Source organism: Aegilops tauschii, chromosome 4 (assembly GCF_002575655.3).
Source record: "Aegilops tauschii subsp. strangulata cultivar AL8/78 chromosome 4, Aet v6.0, whole genome shotgun sequence".
Lineage (NCBI taxonomy): Eukaryota > Viridiplantae > Streptophyta > Magnoliopsida > Poales > Poaceae > Aegilops > Aegilops tauschii.
In genome coordinates, this window is record NC_053038.3 from 209,133,760 (window position 1) to 209,147,859 (window position 14,100).

At 42.7% G+C, this 14,100-nt stretch overlaps 1 pseudogene; it reads right to left on the minus strand.

Moving 5' to 3' along the window:
* Window positions 1-451: 451 nt before the first annotated feature.
* LOC109761417 (DNA repair protein RAD51 homolog B-like) overlaps window positions 452-14,100 on the minus strand; it is a 105,899-nt pseudogene continuing 92,250 nt past the window's right edge.

The window sequence follows — 14,100 nt, forward strand, 5'->3', positions numbered from 1 at the left end:
GGGTGCGGCGACGGAAGTTTTTTTATGACTGTTTCATTTTGCTTGTGATTTTCCTATTTCTACGTTCAAGCATTGTAATAGAAAAGCACATATAGTTGCTCATGAGCTTGGCTAGGTTGGCTAGATTTTCTTTGACTTTTGATTGGTTTGAGGAGCCTTTAAATGAAATTTTACCAGTCCTCTCATAAACGCTGTAATGGTTATTTCAAATAAATAAAGCTTGCTAGTTTTCGAAAAAAAGAAAGAAGCAACATCCATTCAATATATTTGAAAGATGATGAGTTACACATTACATCACATGCAACACACGAGAGACAACCTTGTTTTGTACAATAGCGACACTCTGCAAGCTCACAACAAAAATGTGCATCCACCAAGCCATCAAAACAGAATGGAGATGAGCAGATTTGCAAATGTGAGGGAGCTGGAGCAGAGACAGAGATGGTATCAATCAGTCCTTGGCATCTGAAACGCCTTCGGATGATAACTGGAACCTTGGTTCGGCTTCAGCTAGGCAAGGGGAGTTGATTACTTTACAGATTCGCTCTTCGCCTCTTCCCTTGCGAAGAGCAAGCCTGGTTGTGGAAGCATGCGCCATGATGTTCCCACCGATAGGCTTCACATGTGGCCCCGCAAACATGGCAGACCCATCCACTTGTGCCACTACCTGATTTGTGATAACCACAGCAATTCCCAACTACACCAAGCAATTAAATCGGGTTTAATCAACTCATGTAAGCAACAGGGTAATTTTTCAAGAAAGCCGCACTACTGTAGATAACAACTTAGCAGTGTATTTATTAGTTTGAGGACAGCTGAGATAGAAACAAAGAGCTCCTCACCTCGTCTGTTAATTTTTGAAGACTCCTCGGAAACTTGGCCATATGCATTTGCCTCGCTGATAGTTCCCCTCTACCTGAGAAATCAGTTCTGTATAGAGCCGTGGCACTGTCAACAATCATAAGAGCAAACCTGCACATGTCATTTCCAAATATCAGGAATTAGTTAGTACTACTTACTAGTAGTCTGTAAATACATATAAAAGGATACATATAATAGACATTGCCTATTAGTCTATAAAACAGTGCAGCAAACAAACTTGCTGTGTAAGCAGAATTCAATAAATAGCAGGTGCCACAAGGAGAGGTCCCATGGTGTATGCTCTTTTCAGATGATGTGGTGCTAGTCTACGATAGTCGGACGAGGGTTAATAGAAAGTTAGAGATGTGGATTCAGACTTTGGAATCAAAGGTTTTAGGCTTAGTAGAACTAGAATCGAGTGCATGAGGTGTTGTTCTAGTACTACTAGGCACGAGGAAGAAGTTAGCCTTGATAGGCAGGTCATGTGTCACCTCAAAAGGACACCTTTCGATATTTGGGATCAATGCTGAAGAAGGATGGTGATATCGATTAAGATGTGAGCCATCGAATTAAAGCTGGATGGATGAAGTGACGCCAAGCTTCCGGCGTCTCAGTGACAAGAGAGTGCCACAAAACCTAAGAGGCGGGTTCTGTAGGAGAACTATTCGACCTGCGATGTTGTATGCGGTGAATTTTGGCCAACTAAAAGGCGACATGTCCAATAGGAGTGATGCTCATGTAAAGATGGATATGTGGCCATGCAAGAAAGGATCGGGTCTGAAATGATGATATACTCCCTCTGTCCGCGAATAAGTGTACATCTAGATTTTGTTCTAAGTCAAAATTTTATAATTTTGACCAACTTTATAGAAAATAGTAGTAACATATATGACATCAAATTCGTATATTATCAAAGTACATTTCAAAACGGATCTAGTGATACTAATTTAGTGTCATAAATTCTTTTACTTTTCCCTAGAAAGTTGGTCAAAGTTTTAAAACCTTGACTTAAGACAAAATCTAGATGTACACTTATTCGCGGATGGAGGGAGTATATGATAGAGTTAGGGTAGCACCGATTGAAGAGAAGCTTGCCCAACATCGTCTGTAAGATGGTTTGGGCTTATACAACGAAGACCTCCAAAAGCGCCAGTGCATATTGGATAGTTAAAGCATGCTAATAAGCCTTAAGAGAGGTTGGTGAAGACCAAACTTGACTTGGGAGGAGCATGTAAAGAGAGATCTGAAGGGCTGGAATATCACCAAAGAACTAGCCGTGGAAAAGGGTGCGTGGGAGTTGGCTATCCACATGCCAGAACCATGACTTGGTTGAGATATAATAGGTTTCAATTCTAGCCTACCCGAACTTTGTTGTTGTTGAAGGATCTTTTTAAGCAATGCATATGAGAAAAGTCACAGTGGTCTGATGTTAACATTACATCTGCATACATTCTTTAATCTCATATGACACTTCTATAGAATGAAAACTCACAATAGTGCAACAAAGAGGTTACACACACACACTTTAATCTGATAAAAGTAACAACAGATGGGCTAGTTATGTCGGCAACATACAGTCCCTTATACACACAAGGAGAAATAAAAATAATGATCAATAAGTTACTGTTGGTCACCTATCTAGCTCAAGAAAATCATATTGAAGTTCATAGATACACTCAAATTGAAAGAATGAACTTGCCTCGTCTCTATCATCATGGAAGCTGCCTCCAGCAGAAATCTGGATTGATGATCAGTATTGTAAGCTCTGGCATAAGCCACATTTTCTAATACGTCAGCACCGTTCAATCCAAACCTAGAATCCAGTAGTCACTTGTTTAATAACCAAATCAATTTTAAAACCAACCTAGAATCCAGTATTCACTTGCTTAATAATCAAATTCATGTTAAAACCAACATAGAATCTAGTAGTCACTTGCTTATTAATAAAATTCATGCTAAGAGCCAAAGTAACTAGTGTGACCAAAGGTGTCACCTGTCTGCTATCTGGAGGAGCCTGTGAGGTCTGAATGTCCCCTCTGCGTCAATGTAGAGAGCCTTTCCTTCACCACCACCTTGGTCCAATGGAAGCTGAAATATATCATGTTTAACATATGTGAGATTAACAACAAGATTCAGGTGTCAATGCAAAAAAACAACCAATAAACGAAGTCTCACCTGACATGTAACACACAAAGTGTGGCACAACTGAGTCTTTCCTGAGCGGAACTCACCATATAACTCTGTGATAGATCCTGTTAATATCCCCCCTGTTGAAGGTAGGTCAGATCCGATACTCAATGGATCACAAGTAATTTATCAAATTATGCTGAGAAAGGGAAAAGCATAAAGCTCATAGCACATTACCATCCAAAATCTTATCAAGCTCCCTTGATCCAGTTGTAACTTGAATGATCTCCAGCCTCTGTGCATGTAGTTGGCTGGCACTTGTAATCCCAGTGGAACAAGCTTGGATGTTGCAAACATTTGTAGACAGTAAATATTTTACAGTGTGCTATAAAATTTCCATGCAAAATACAATTCTGGTCTCATGATTACTTGCCTGCCTCAATTATCTTGTCAACTTTGGCCTCACTGATTCCTTTGATTCGCAAAAGATCTTTCCTTGGAGTGTAAGCCACAGACTATACTGTGTAGAGACCGGCATCTTTGAGCTTTTCACATCTAATGCAGCTATTCCAGATGCCCTGGCAAGAAAATAACAGAGTTAATGAAAACATTTGTTGACAATAAATGGGCACTAGTTAACCACTAATTACAGATTGTCACATGGCAATAAAGATACGAGGATCAAAAGCACCTAACGAAGGAAATATGCCCTAGAGGCAATAATAAAGTTGTTATTTTATATTTCCTTATTCATGATAAAGGTTTATTATTCATGCCAAAATTGTATTGATCGGAAACCTAAATACATGTGTGAATACATAAAAAAACACCGTGTCCCTAGGGAGCCTCTAATTGACTAGCTCGTTGATCAAAGATGGTTAAGGTTTCCTAACCATGGACATGAGTTGTGATTTGATAACGGGATCACATCATTAGGAGAATGATGTGATGGACAAGACCCATCCGTTAGCTTAGCATTATGATCGTTCAGTTTTATTGGTATTGCTTTCTTCATGTCAAATACATATTCCTTCGACTATGAGATTATGCAACTCCCGGATACCGAAGGAATGCCCTGTGTGCTATCAAACGTCACAATGTAACTGGGTGATTATAAATATGCTCTACAGGTATCTCCTAAGGTGTTTGTTGGGTTGCCATAGATCGAGATTAGGATTTGTCACTCCGAGTATCGGAGAGGTATCTTTGGGCCCTCTCGGTAATACACATCATAAGCTTGCAAGCAAATGACTAAGGAGTTAGTCACGAGATGATGTATTACAGAACGAGTAAAGAGACTTGCCGGTAACGAGATGGAAGTATGGTATGAAGATACTGACGATCGAATCCCGGGCAAGTAACATACTGATGGACAAAGGGAATTACGTATGTTGTCATAACGGTTCGACCGATAAAGATCTTCGTAGAATATGTAGGAGCCAATATGGGCATCCAGGTTCCGCTATTGGTTATTGACCGGAGAGGTGTCTCGGTCATGTCTACATACTTCTCGAGCCCATAGGGTCCGCACGGTTAACGTTCGATGACGATATAGTATTATATGAGTTATGTGATTTGGTGACCGAATGTTGTTCGGAGTCCCGGATGAGATCACGGACATGACGAGGAGTATCGAAATGGTCGAGAGGTAAAGATTGATATATAGGACGATGCTATTCGGACACCGGAAGTGTTTTGAAGAAAACTGGATAGTCATCGGAGTATCGGGAGGGGTACCTGTCACCCCCGGGAGAGTATTGGGCCTATTGGGCCACAAGAGGGGAGCACACCAGCCCATAAGGGGCTGGCGCGCTCCCCATGGCAGCCGGCCAAGTGGGGAAGGAAAGGGGGAGGATTCGGCCTCCTCTTCCTTCTCTCTTCCCCCCTTTCCTTTCTTCTTCGGCGAATAAGGAAAGCGGGACACCACTTAGAGAGGACCCTACTTGGCTGCTCCCTCCCCCCCACCTATATATATGTGTGGGGGTGCACCCTAGCACACACCAGACAATTTCCTACCCGTGTGCGGCGCTCCCCTCCACCATTTACACCCCCGGTCATATTTTCGTAGTGCTTAGGCGAAGCCCTGCGAGGATCACTTCACGATCACTGTCACCACACCGTCGTGCTGACAGAACTCATCTACTACCTCGACGTCTTGCTGGATCAAGAAGGCGAGGAACGTCACCGAGCTGAACGTGTGCAAAATGCGGAGGTGCCATGCGTTCGGTACTTGATCGGTTAAAGCGCGAAGAAGTTCGACTACATCAACCGCATTGAGAAACGCTTCCGCTTACGGTCTACGAGGGTACGTAGACACACTCTCCCCCTTGTAGCTATGCATATCTATGGAAATATCATTGCGTGTGCGTAGAAATTTTTTGTTTTCCATGCAACGATTCCCAACAGTGGCATCATGAGCCAGGTCTATGCATAGATGATATGCACGAGTAGAACACAAAGAGTTGTGGGCGCTGATAGTCATACTGCTTACCACCAACGTCTTATTTTGACTCGGCGGTATTGTGGGATGAAGTGGCCCGGACCAACCTTACATGAGACCGGTTCCACCGACAGACATGCAACTAGTTTTGCATAAAGGTGGCTGGCGGGTGTCTGTTTCTCCTACTTTAGTTAAATCGAATTTGACTACGGCCGGTCCTTGAAGAAGGTTAAAACAGCAAACTTGACGAATCACTGTTGTGGTTTTTGCCATAGGTAAGAACTGTTCTTGCTAGAAGCCCGTAGCAGCCACGTAAAAACTTGCAACAACAAAGTAGAGGACGTCTAACTTGTTTTTGTAGGGTATGTTGTGATGTGATATGGTTAAGACATGATGTGATATATGTTATTGTATGAGATGATCATGTTCTGTAAGTTATCGGCAACCGGCAGGAGCCTTATGGTTGTCTCTTTATTGTATGAAATGCAAACGCCATGTAATTGCTTTACTTTATCACTATGTGTTAGCGATAGTTGTAGAATTAATAGTTGGCGAGACGACCACGACGCAATGATGGAGATCAAGGTGTCAAGCCGGTAACGATGGAGATAATGACGATGCTTTGGATATGGAGATCAAAAGCACAAGATGATGATGGCCATACCATGTCACATATTTTGATTGCATGTGATGTTTATCTTTTATGCATCTTATTTTGCTTAGTACAGCGGTAGCATTATAAGATGATCCCTTCACTAAATTTCAAGGTAAAAGTGTTCTCCCTGAGTATGCACCGTTGCTATAGTTCGTCGTGGTGAGACACCACGTGATGATCGGGTGTGATAGCCTCTACGCTCACATACAATGGGTGCAAGATAGTTTTGCACATGCGGAATACTTGGGTTAAACTTGACGAGCCTAGCATGTACAGACATGGCCTCGGAACATTGGAGACCGAAAGGTCGAACGTGAATCATATAGTGGATATGATCAACATAGATTTGTTCACCATTGATGACTACCCCATCTCACGTGATGATCGGACATGGGTTAGTTAATTTGGATCACGTATCACTTAGATGACTTGAGGGATGTCTATTTAAGTGGGAGTTCTTAAGTAATTTGATTAATTGAACTTAATTTATCATGAACTTAGTCCTGATAGTATTTGCATATCTATGTTGTAGATCACTGGCCCGTGCTACCGTTCCCCTGAATTTTAATGCGCTCCTAGATAAAGCTAAGTTGAAAGATGATGGTAGCAACTACATGGACTGGGTCCATAACTTGAGGATTATCCTCATTGCTGCACAGAAGAATTATGTCCTTGATGCACCGCTAGGTGGAAGGCATGCTGCAGGAGCAGATGCTGATGTTTTGAACATCTGGCAAGCTCGATCTGATGACTACTCGATAGTTCAGTGTGCCATGCTTTACGGCTTAGAATCGGGACTTCAAAGACATTTTGAATGTCATGGAGCATATGAGATGTTCCAGGAGTTGAAGTTAATATTTCAAGCAAATGCCCGGTTGAGAGATATGAAGTCTCCAACAAGTTCTATAGCTGCAAGATGGAGGAGAATAGTTCTGTCAGTGAACACATACTCAAAATGTCTGGGTATCATAATCACTTGACTCAGCTGGGAGTTAATCTTCTAGATGATAGTGTTATTGACAGAGTTCTTCAATCACTGCCACCAAGCTACAAAGGCTTCGTGATGAACTATAATATGCAAGGGATGGAGAAGACAATTCCCGAGCTCTTCGCAATGCTCAAAGCTGCGGAGGTAGAAATCAAGAAGGAGCATCAAGTGTTGATGGTTAACAAGACCACTAGTTTCAAGAAACAGGGCAAGGGAAAGAAGGGGAACTTCAAGAAGAATGGCAAGCAAGTTGCCACTCCCGGGAAGAAACCCAAAGCTGGACCCAAGCCTGAAACTGAGTGCTTCTACTGCAAAGGGACTGGTCGCTGGAAGCGGAAACGCCCCAAGTATTTGGCGGATAAGAAGGATGGCAAAGTGAACAAAGGTATATTCAATATACGTGTTATTAATATGTACCTTACTAATGCTCGTAGTAGCACCTGGGTATTTGATATTGGTTCGGTTGCTCATATTTGTAACTCGAAATAGGAGCTACGGATTAAACGAAGATTCGCTAAGGATGAGGTGACGATGCGCGTCAGAAATGGTTCCAAGGTCGATGTGATCGCCGTCGGCACTCTACCTCTACATCCACCTTCAGGATTAGTTTTAGACCTGAATAATTGTTATTTGGTGCCAGCGTTGAGCATGACATTATATCTGGATCTTGTTTAGTGCGAGACGGTTATTCATTTTAATCAGAGAATATTAGTTGTTCTATTTATATGAGTATATCTTTTATGGTCATGCACCCTTGAAGAGTGGTCTATTTTTGTTGAATCTCGATTGTAGTGATACACATATTCATAATATTGATCCCAAAAGATGAAAAGTTGATAATTATAGTGCAACATATTTGTGGCATTGCCGTTTAGGTCATATTGGTGTAAAGCGCATGAAGAAACTCCATGCAGATGGGCTTTTGGAATCATTTGATACTAATGAACCATGCCTCATGGGCAAGATGACTAAAACTCCGTTCTCCGGAACAATGGAGCGAGCCAATGACTTATTGGAAATAATACATACCGATGTATGCGGTCCAATGAGTGTTGAGGCATGCGGCGGTTATCATTATTTTCTGACCTTCACAGATGATTTGAGCAGATATGGGTATATCTACTTCATGAAACACAAGTCTGAAACATTTGAAAAGTTCAAAGAATTTTAGAGTGAAGTGGAGAATCATCGTAATAAGAAAATAAAGTTTCTACGATTTGATCGTGGAGGCTAATATTTGAGTTACGAGTTTGGCCTTCATTTAAACAATGTGGAATAGTTTCCCAACTCACGCCACCTAGAACACCACAACGTAATGGTGTGTCTGAACGTCGTAACCGTACTTTATTAGATATGGTGCGATCTATGATGTCTCTTACTGATTTACCACTATCGTTTTGGGATTATGCATTAGAGACAGCTACATTCACGTTAAATAGGGCACCGTCTAAATCCGTTGAGACGACACCAGATGAACTGTGGTTTGGCAAGAAACCAAAGCTATTGTTTCTTAACGTTTGGGGTTGCAACACTTAAGTCAAAAGGCTTCAGCCTGATAAGCTCGAACTCAAATCGGAGAAGTGTGTCTTCATAGGATACCCTAAGGAAACAATTGGGTACACCTTCTACCACAGATCCAAGGGCAAGATCTGAAGGAAATATGCCCCTAGAGGCAATAATAAAGTTGTTATTTTATATTTCCTTATATCATGATAAATGTTTATTATTCATGCTAGAATTGTATTAACCGGAAACTTGATACATGTGTGGATACATAGACAAAACACCGTGTCCCTAGTAAGCCTCTACTAGACTAGCTTGTTAATCAAAGATGGTTAAGTTTCCTAACCATAGACATGTGTTGCCATTTGATGAACGGGATCACATCATTAGGAGAACGATGTGATGGACATGACCCATCCGTTAGCTTAGCATATTGATCGTTCAGTTTTATTGCTATAGCTTTCTTCCTGTCATATACATATTCCTTTGAATATGAGATTATGCAACTCCCGGATACCCGAGGAATGTCTTGTGTGCTATCAAACGTCACAACGTAACTGGGTGATTATAAAGATGCTCTACAGGTATCTCCGAAGGTGTTTGTTCGGTTGGCATAGATCGAGATTAGGATTTGACACTCCGAGTATCGGAGAGGTATCTCTGGGCCCTCCCGGTAATGCACATCATAATAAGCCTTGCAAGCAATGTGACTAATGAGTTAGTTGCGGGATGATGTATTACGGAACGAGTAAAGAGATTTGCCGGTAACGAGATTGAACTAGGTATGCAGATACCAACCATCGAATCTCGGGCAAGTAACATACCGATAACAAAGGGAATAATGTATGTTGTCATTTCGGTTCGACTGATAAAGATCTTTGTAGAATATGTAGGAACCTATATGAGCATCCAGATTCCGCTATTGGATATTGACCGGAGAGGTGTCTCGGTCATGTCTACATAGTTCTCGAACCCGTAGGGTCCGCACGCTTAACGTTCGATGATGATTTTATATTATATGAGTTATGTGATTTGGTGATCGAATGTTGTTCAGAGTCCCGGGTGAGATCACGGACATGACGAGGAGTCTCGAAATGGTCGAGAGGTAAAGATTGATATATAGGACAATAGTATTCGGACACCGGAAGTGTCCGAAGGTACCAGGTACGTATCGGGTCACCGGAAGGGGTTCCGGGCATCCCCCGGCAAACTATATGGGCCTAATGGGCCAAGAGGGGAAACGCAGCAGCCAGCAGGGGCTGCTGCGCCCCCCCATATGGGCCGCACCTGAGGGAAAGTAAAGGGGAGAAGGGAGAAGGAAGGGGAGGGATTCGGCCTCCCCCTTCCTTCCCTCCTCCCTCCTCTTTCCTTCCCCCTCCGGTGGATATGGTAAGGGGGGAGGCCGAATTGGGAGGCGCCCAAGTAGGATTCCTCCTACTTGGGGCGCCCCCTTGGGTGCCTCTCCTCCCCTCAAACCTATATATATGAGGGGGGCACCGCTAGAAAACACACCAACAATTGTTAGCCGTGTGCGGCGCCCCCCTCCACAGTTTACGCCTCCGGTCATATCTTCGTAGTGCTTAGGCGAAGCCCTGCGCGGATCACTTCACCATCACTGTCACCACGCCATCGTGCTTACGGAACTCTCCCTCGACACTTTTCTGGATCAAGAGTTCGAGGGACGTCATCGAGCTGAACGTGTGCAGAACTCGGAGGTGCCGTACGTTTGGTGCTTGATCGGTCAGAACGAGAAGAAGTTCGACTACATCAACCACGTTGTCAAACGCTTCCGCTTTCGGTCTATGAGGGTATGTGGATACACTCTCCCCCTCTCATTGCTATGCATCTCCTAGATAGATCTTGCGTGAGCGTGGGAATATTTTTGAAATTGCATGCTACGTTTCCCAACAATGGCATCAGAGCCAGGCTTATGCATAGATGATATGCACGAGTAGAACACAAAGAGTTCTGGGCGGTAATCGTCATACTGCTTACCACCAATGTCTTATTTTGATTCGGCAGTATTGTTGGATGAAGCGGCCCGGACCAACCTTACATGACCACGTTCATGAGACCGGTTCCACCGACAGACATGCAACTAGTTTTGCATAAAAGTGGCTGGCGGGTGTCTGTTTCTCCAACTTTAGTTGAATCGAATTTGACTGGGGCCGGTCCTTGTTGAAGGTTAAAACAGCAAACTTGATAAATCACCATTGTGGTTTTGATGCGTTGGTAAGAACGGTTCTTGCTAGAAGCCCGTAGCAGCCACGTAAAACTTGCAACAACAAAGTAGAGGACGTATAACTTGTTTTTGCAGGGCATGTTGTGATGTGATATGGTTAAGACATGATGTGATATACGTTGTTGTATGAGATGATCATGTTTTGTAAAGTTATCGGCAACTGGCAGGAGCCTTATGGTTGTCGCTTTATTGTATGAAATGCAAATGCCATGTAATTGCTTTACTTTATCACTATGTGCTAGCGATAGTTGTAGAAGCAATAGTTAGTGAGACGACCACGATGCTACGATGGAGATCAGGGTGTCAAGCCGGTGACGATGGAGATCATGACGGTGCTTTGGAGATGGAGATTAAAGGCACAAGATGATGATGATGGCCATATCATGTCACATATTTTGATTGCATGTGATGTTTATCTTTTATGCATCTTATTTTGCTTAGTATGACGGTAGCATTATAAGATGACCCCTTACTAAAATTTCAAGGTATAAGTGTTCTCCCTGAGTATGCATCGTTGCGATAGTTCGTCGTGCTGAGACACCACGTGATGATCGGGTGCGATAGGCTCTATGTTCACATACAACGGGTGCAAGACAGTTTTGCACATGCGGAATACTCGGGTTAAACTTGATGAGCCTAGCATGCACAGACATGGCCTCGGAACACTGGAGACCGAATGTAGCGACCCGACCTCAGACGGTCAAGTCTCTGTGCTTAAGTGTCATCCCTGGATCGGTATGCTGACACACACAGTACTCTAGGATTTATAACAGAGGTAAATCACATGTATAAAATAACGTAAATACTATTACCTCAATCCAAATAGCGGAAGTAACAACAAGGTTGTGGATTCCCATCAACACCAACGGCAAAGTTGAGTGTAGAAATCGTAACCCTAACGTATCACCTACTCGTTGTAAGATTCCTGCAACATGAGACGTTGCAGCCATGTAGGTCAGTACAAGAATCTTACGAATGTACTGACCTACATGGCTGCAACGTCTCATGTTGCAGGAACCTTACGATGAGTAAGTGATACGTTAGGGTTATGATTTCTACACTCAACTTTGCCGTTGGTGTTGATGGGAATCCACAACCTTGTTGTTACTTCCGCTATTTGGATTGAGGTAACAGTATTTACGTTATTTTATACATGTGATTTACCTCTGTTATAAATCCTCGAGTACTGTGTGTGTCAGCATACCGATCCAGGGATGACACTTAAGCACAGAGACTTGACCGTCTGAGGTCGGGTCGCTACAAGATGGTATCAGAGCACATGTTGACTGTAGGACGTGACCCCTAGAAACTAGCAAGCCCATAGAAAAGATTTTTCTCTACAACTTTCTTTTCAAAAAGATCTTTTTACCTCTCTTCTCTTCTGAGCGTATTCAAATATTCCCTTTAGTGAGACCATATACCCCTTTCCCCTTTTGACCACATGAAGATTCGACCGATGAGACCACTCCAAGAACTACAAGATATCGGACAACTAAGACTACTTCGGAATGAAGAGGATTTTACCGTGCATTATTATAATGGAAACTACAGCGATTGAAGACTTCGAAGACTAGGAGAATTTGAAGGCTCCTTTTTATTTCCAGATTGGTATGACCTAGGAAGGCTACCCTTATGGAATTAGTCAGACTATTGAAGCTGTCAATACCCGAGATCAAGGTGTGTTGGAGAAAGACCAGAGCATGGAGCGCAAAACTCAAAGTTTTATCAAGAAAACCCTAAGGCAGGAGATATCAACTATGGAATGATAGCTCATGGTAATGACAAGGGCAGAAATACGGCTATCCATGATGTTATCGCTCGCTTATGCTATTATCACCGTGCTGAGTTAAGAATGCATATGCATGGAAGGATTGGATGGTAGAAGGCTGATGGAGCATCTGTCAGCATAGGATGCAGTTTTAACCTTAGCTGGTGTATCGCCAGGATCTGGAGTATTACATCAAGAATTTTAAGATGGACCTACAGGAACCCGTGTTTGACGAAAAAGCATTTCATGAAGAATGGACCGGCAGAAGAAAGAAGCAATGAAAGGAGCCCTCATGGAAATTTTAGATGAACCCGTGATGAAAGAACAAGTGGCGGACACACCCAAAGAAGACCCAATTAAACCCTGCACCAAGCCATGCTATTCATGTGGAGAAGAAGGACACATCTCACAGAATTGTCTGAAGGGGGAATCTAGTAGAATTCCCAACTAAGGAAGTAGAGTATGACCCACAGGAAATAGAAACCCTGATTGGAACGGTAAACTCCAGGAAGAGAAATAGATTGGATTCCAGGAAGGACCTGAGTCATATCACCTGCTACAGGTGCAAGGAGTCAGGGCACTACTTCAGTAGTTGCCCAAAAAGGAAGCCGAGGACCCAAGGAGGCTATGTAGTCATAAGGAAACCTCGAGACTTGTCAGAAGTAATATGTTTTCGTTGTAATGGAGCAGGACACTTTGCCAGAGATTGTCCCAATGAGAAGGAGGCTTGCGCTAAATAGTTGAGTTTGCAACAAAAGAAATGTAGTAGTAGTAGTGGGAACAATTCTTTTATATTGAGGTGTTGAGTTGAGGCATGTAATGGAAGTGCCAGAGATTGTAATAATTTGAGAATCAATAAAGTTAGCATCGTTGGTACTGATTTGGATTTTATGAGTAGTGACTCTATGAAGGAAGATTTTGACCATTTTCAAGGATATGAGAAATATGCTCTAAGAATGAATTTGTTCATTTCAAGGGTGGTAGTACCCTGTGAGGACACTTGACCCCTGGAAAAGATAATGATATTCCACGGAGTGGACTTCGGACAAAGTAAGTACGAGTTTTGTCTCGATATGTGGGATACCCCAAGAATATGAAGGGATGAAGTACTATTGGATATAAAGGAGGTATAATGTTGGTAATATGGAGCAATTGTAACTCCATAATAAGTTGAGTAATCACATCTTAGTTTGGTACAAATAGAAGGAAGGGAGACAGTACAATTGGATGGATTTAAGAATGCTAGGAAGCTGGATGTGGGAATAATGATCAGTTGCCCCCGATGATGAGTTCAAGGTTTACAAGTGATGAGATGGGCCATAACCCACAGGCCCCAGGACCTGCCAAGAAGCAAGCACACTCTTGCTGAAGGAAAAACCCTGGAAGAAGTTATGCCTTTATCGACAGACAATCCTATAGGAGTAACGCAAAACCTGAGAGTTGTGAAGAAACGATAGATTGTTTGTCTAGCTTGCAGAATCAATGGATTATCCGAACTTGGTTCGACGACAAGAGA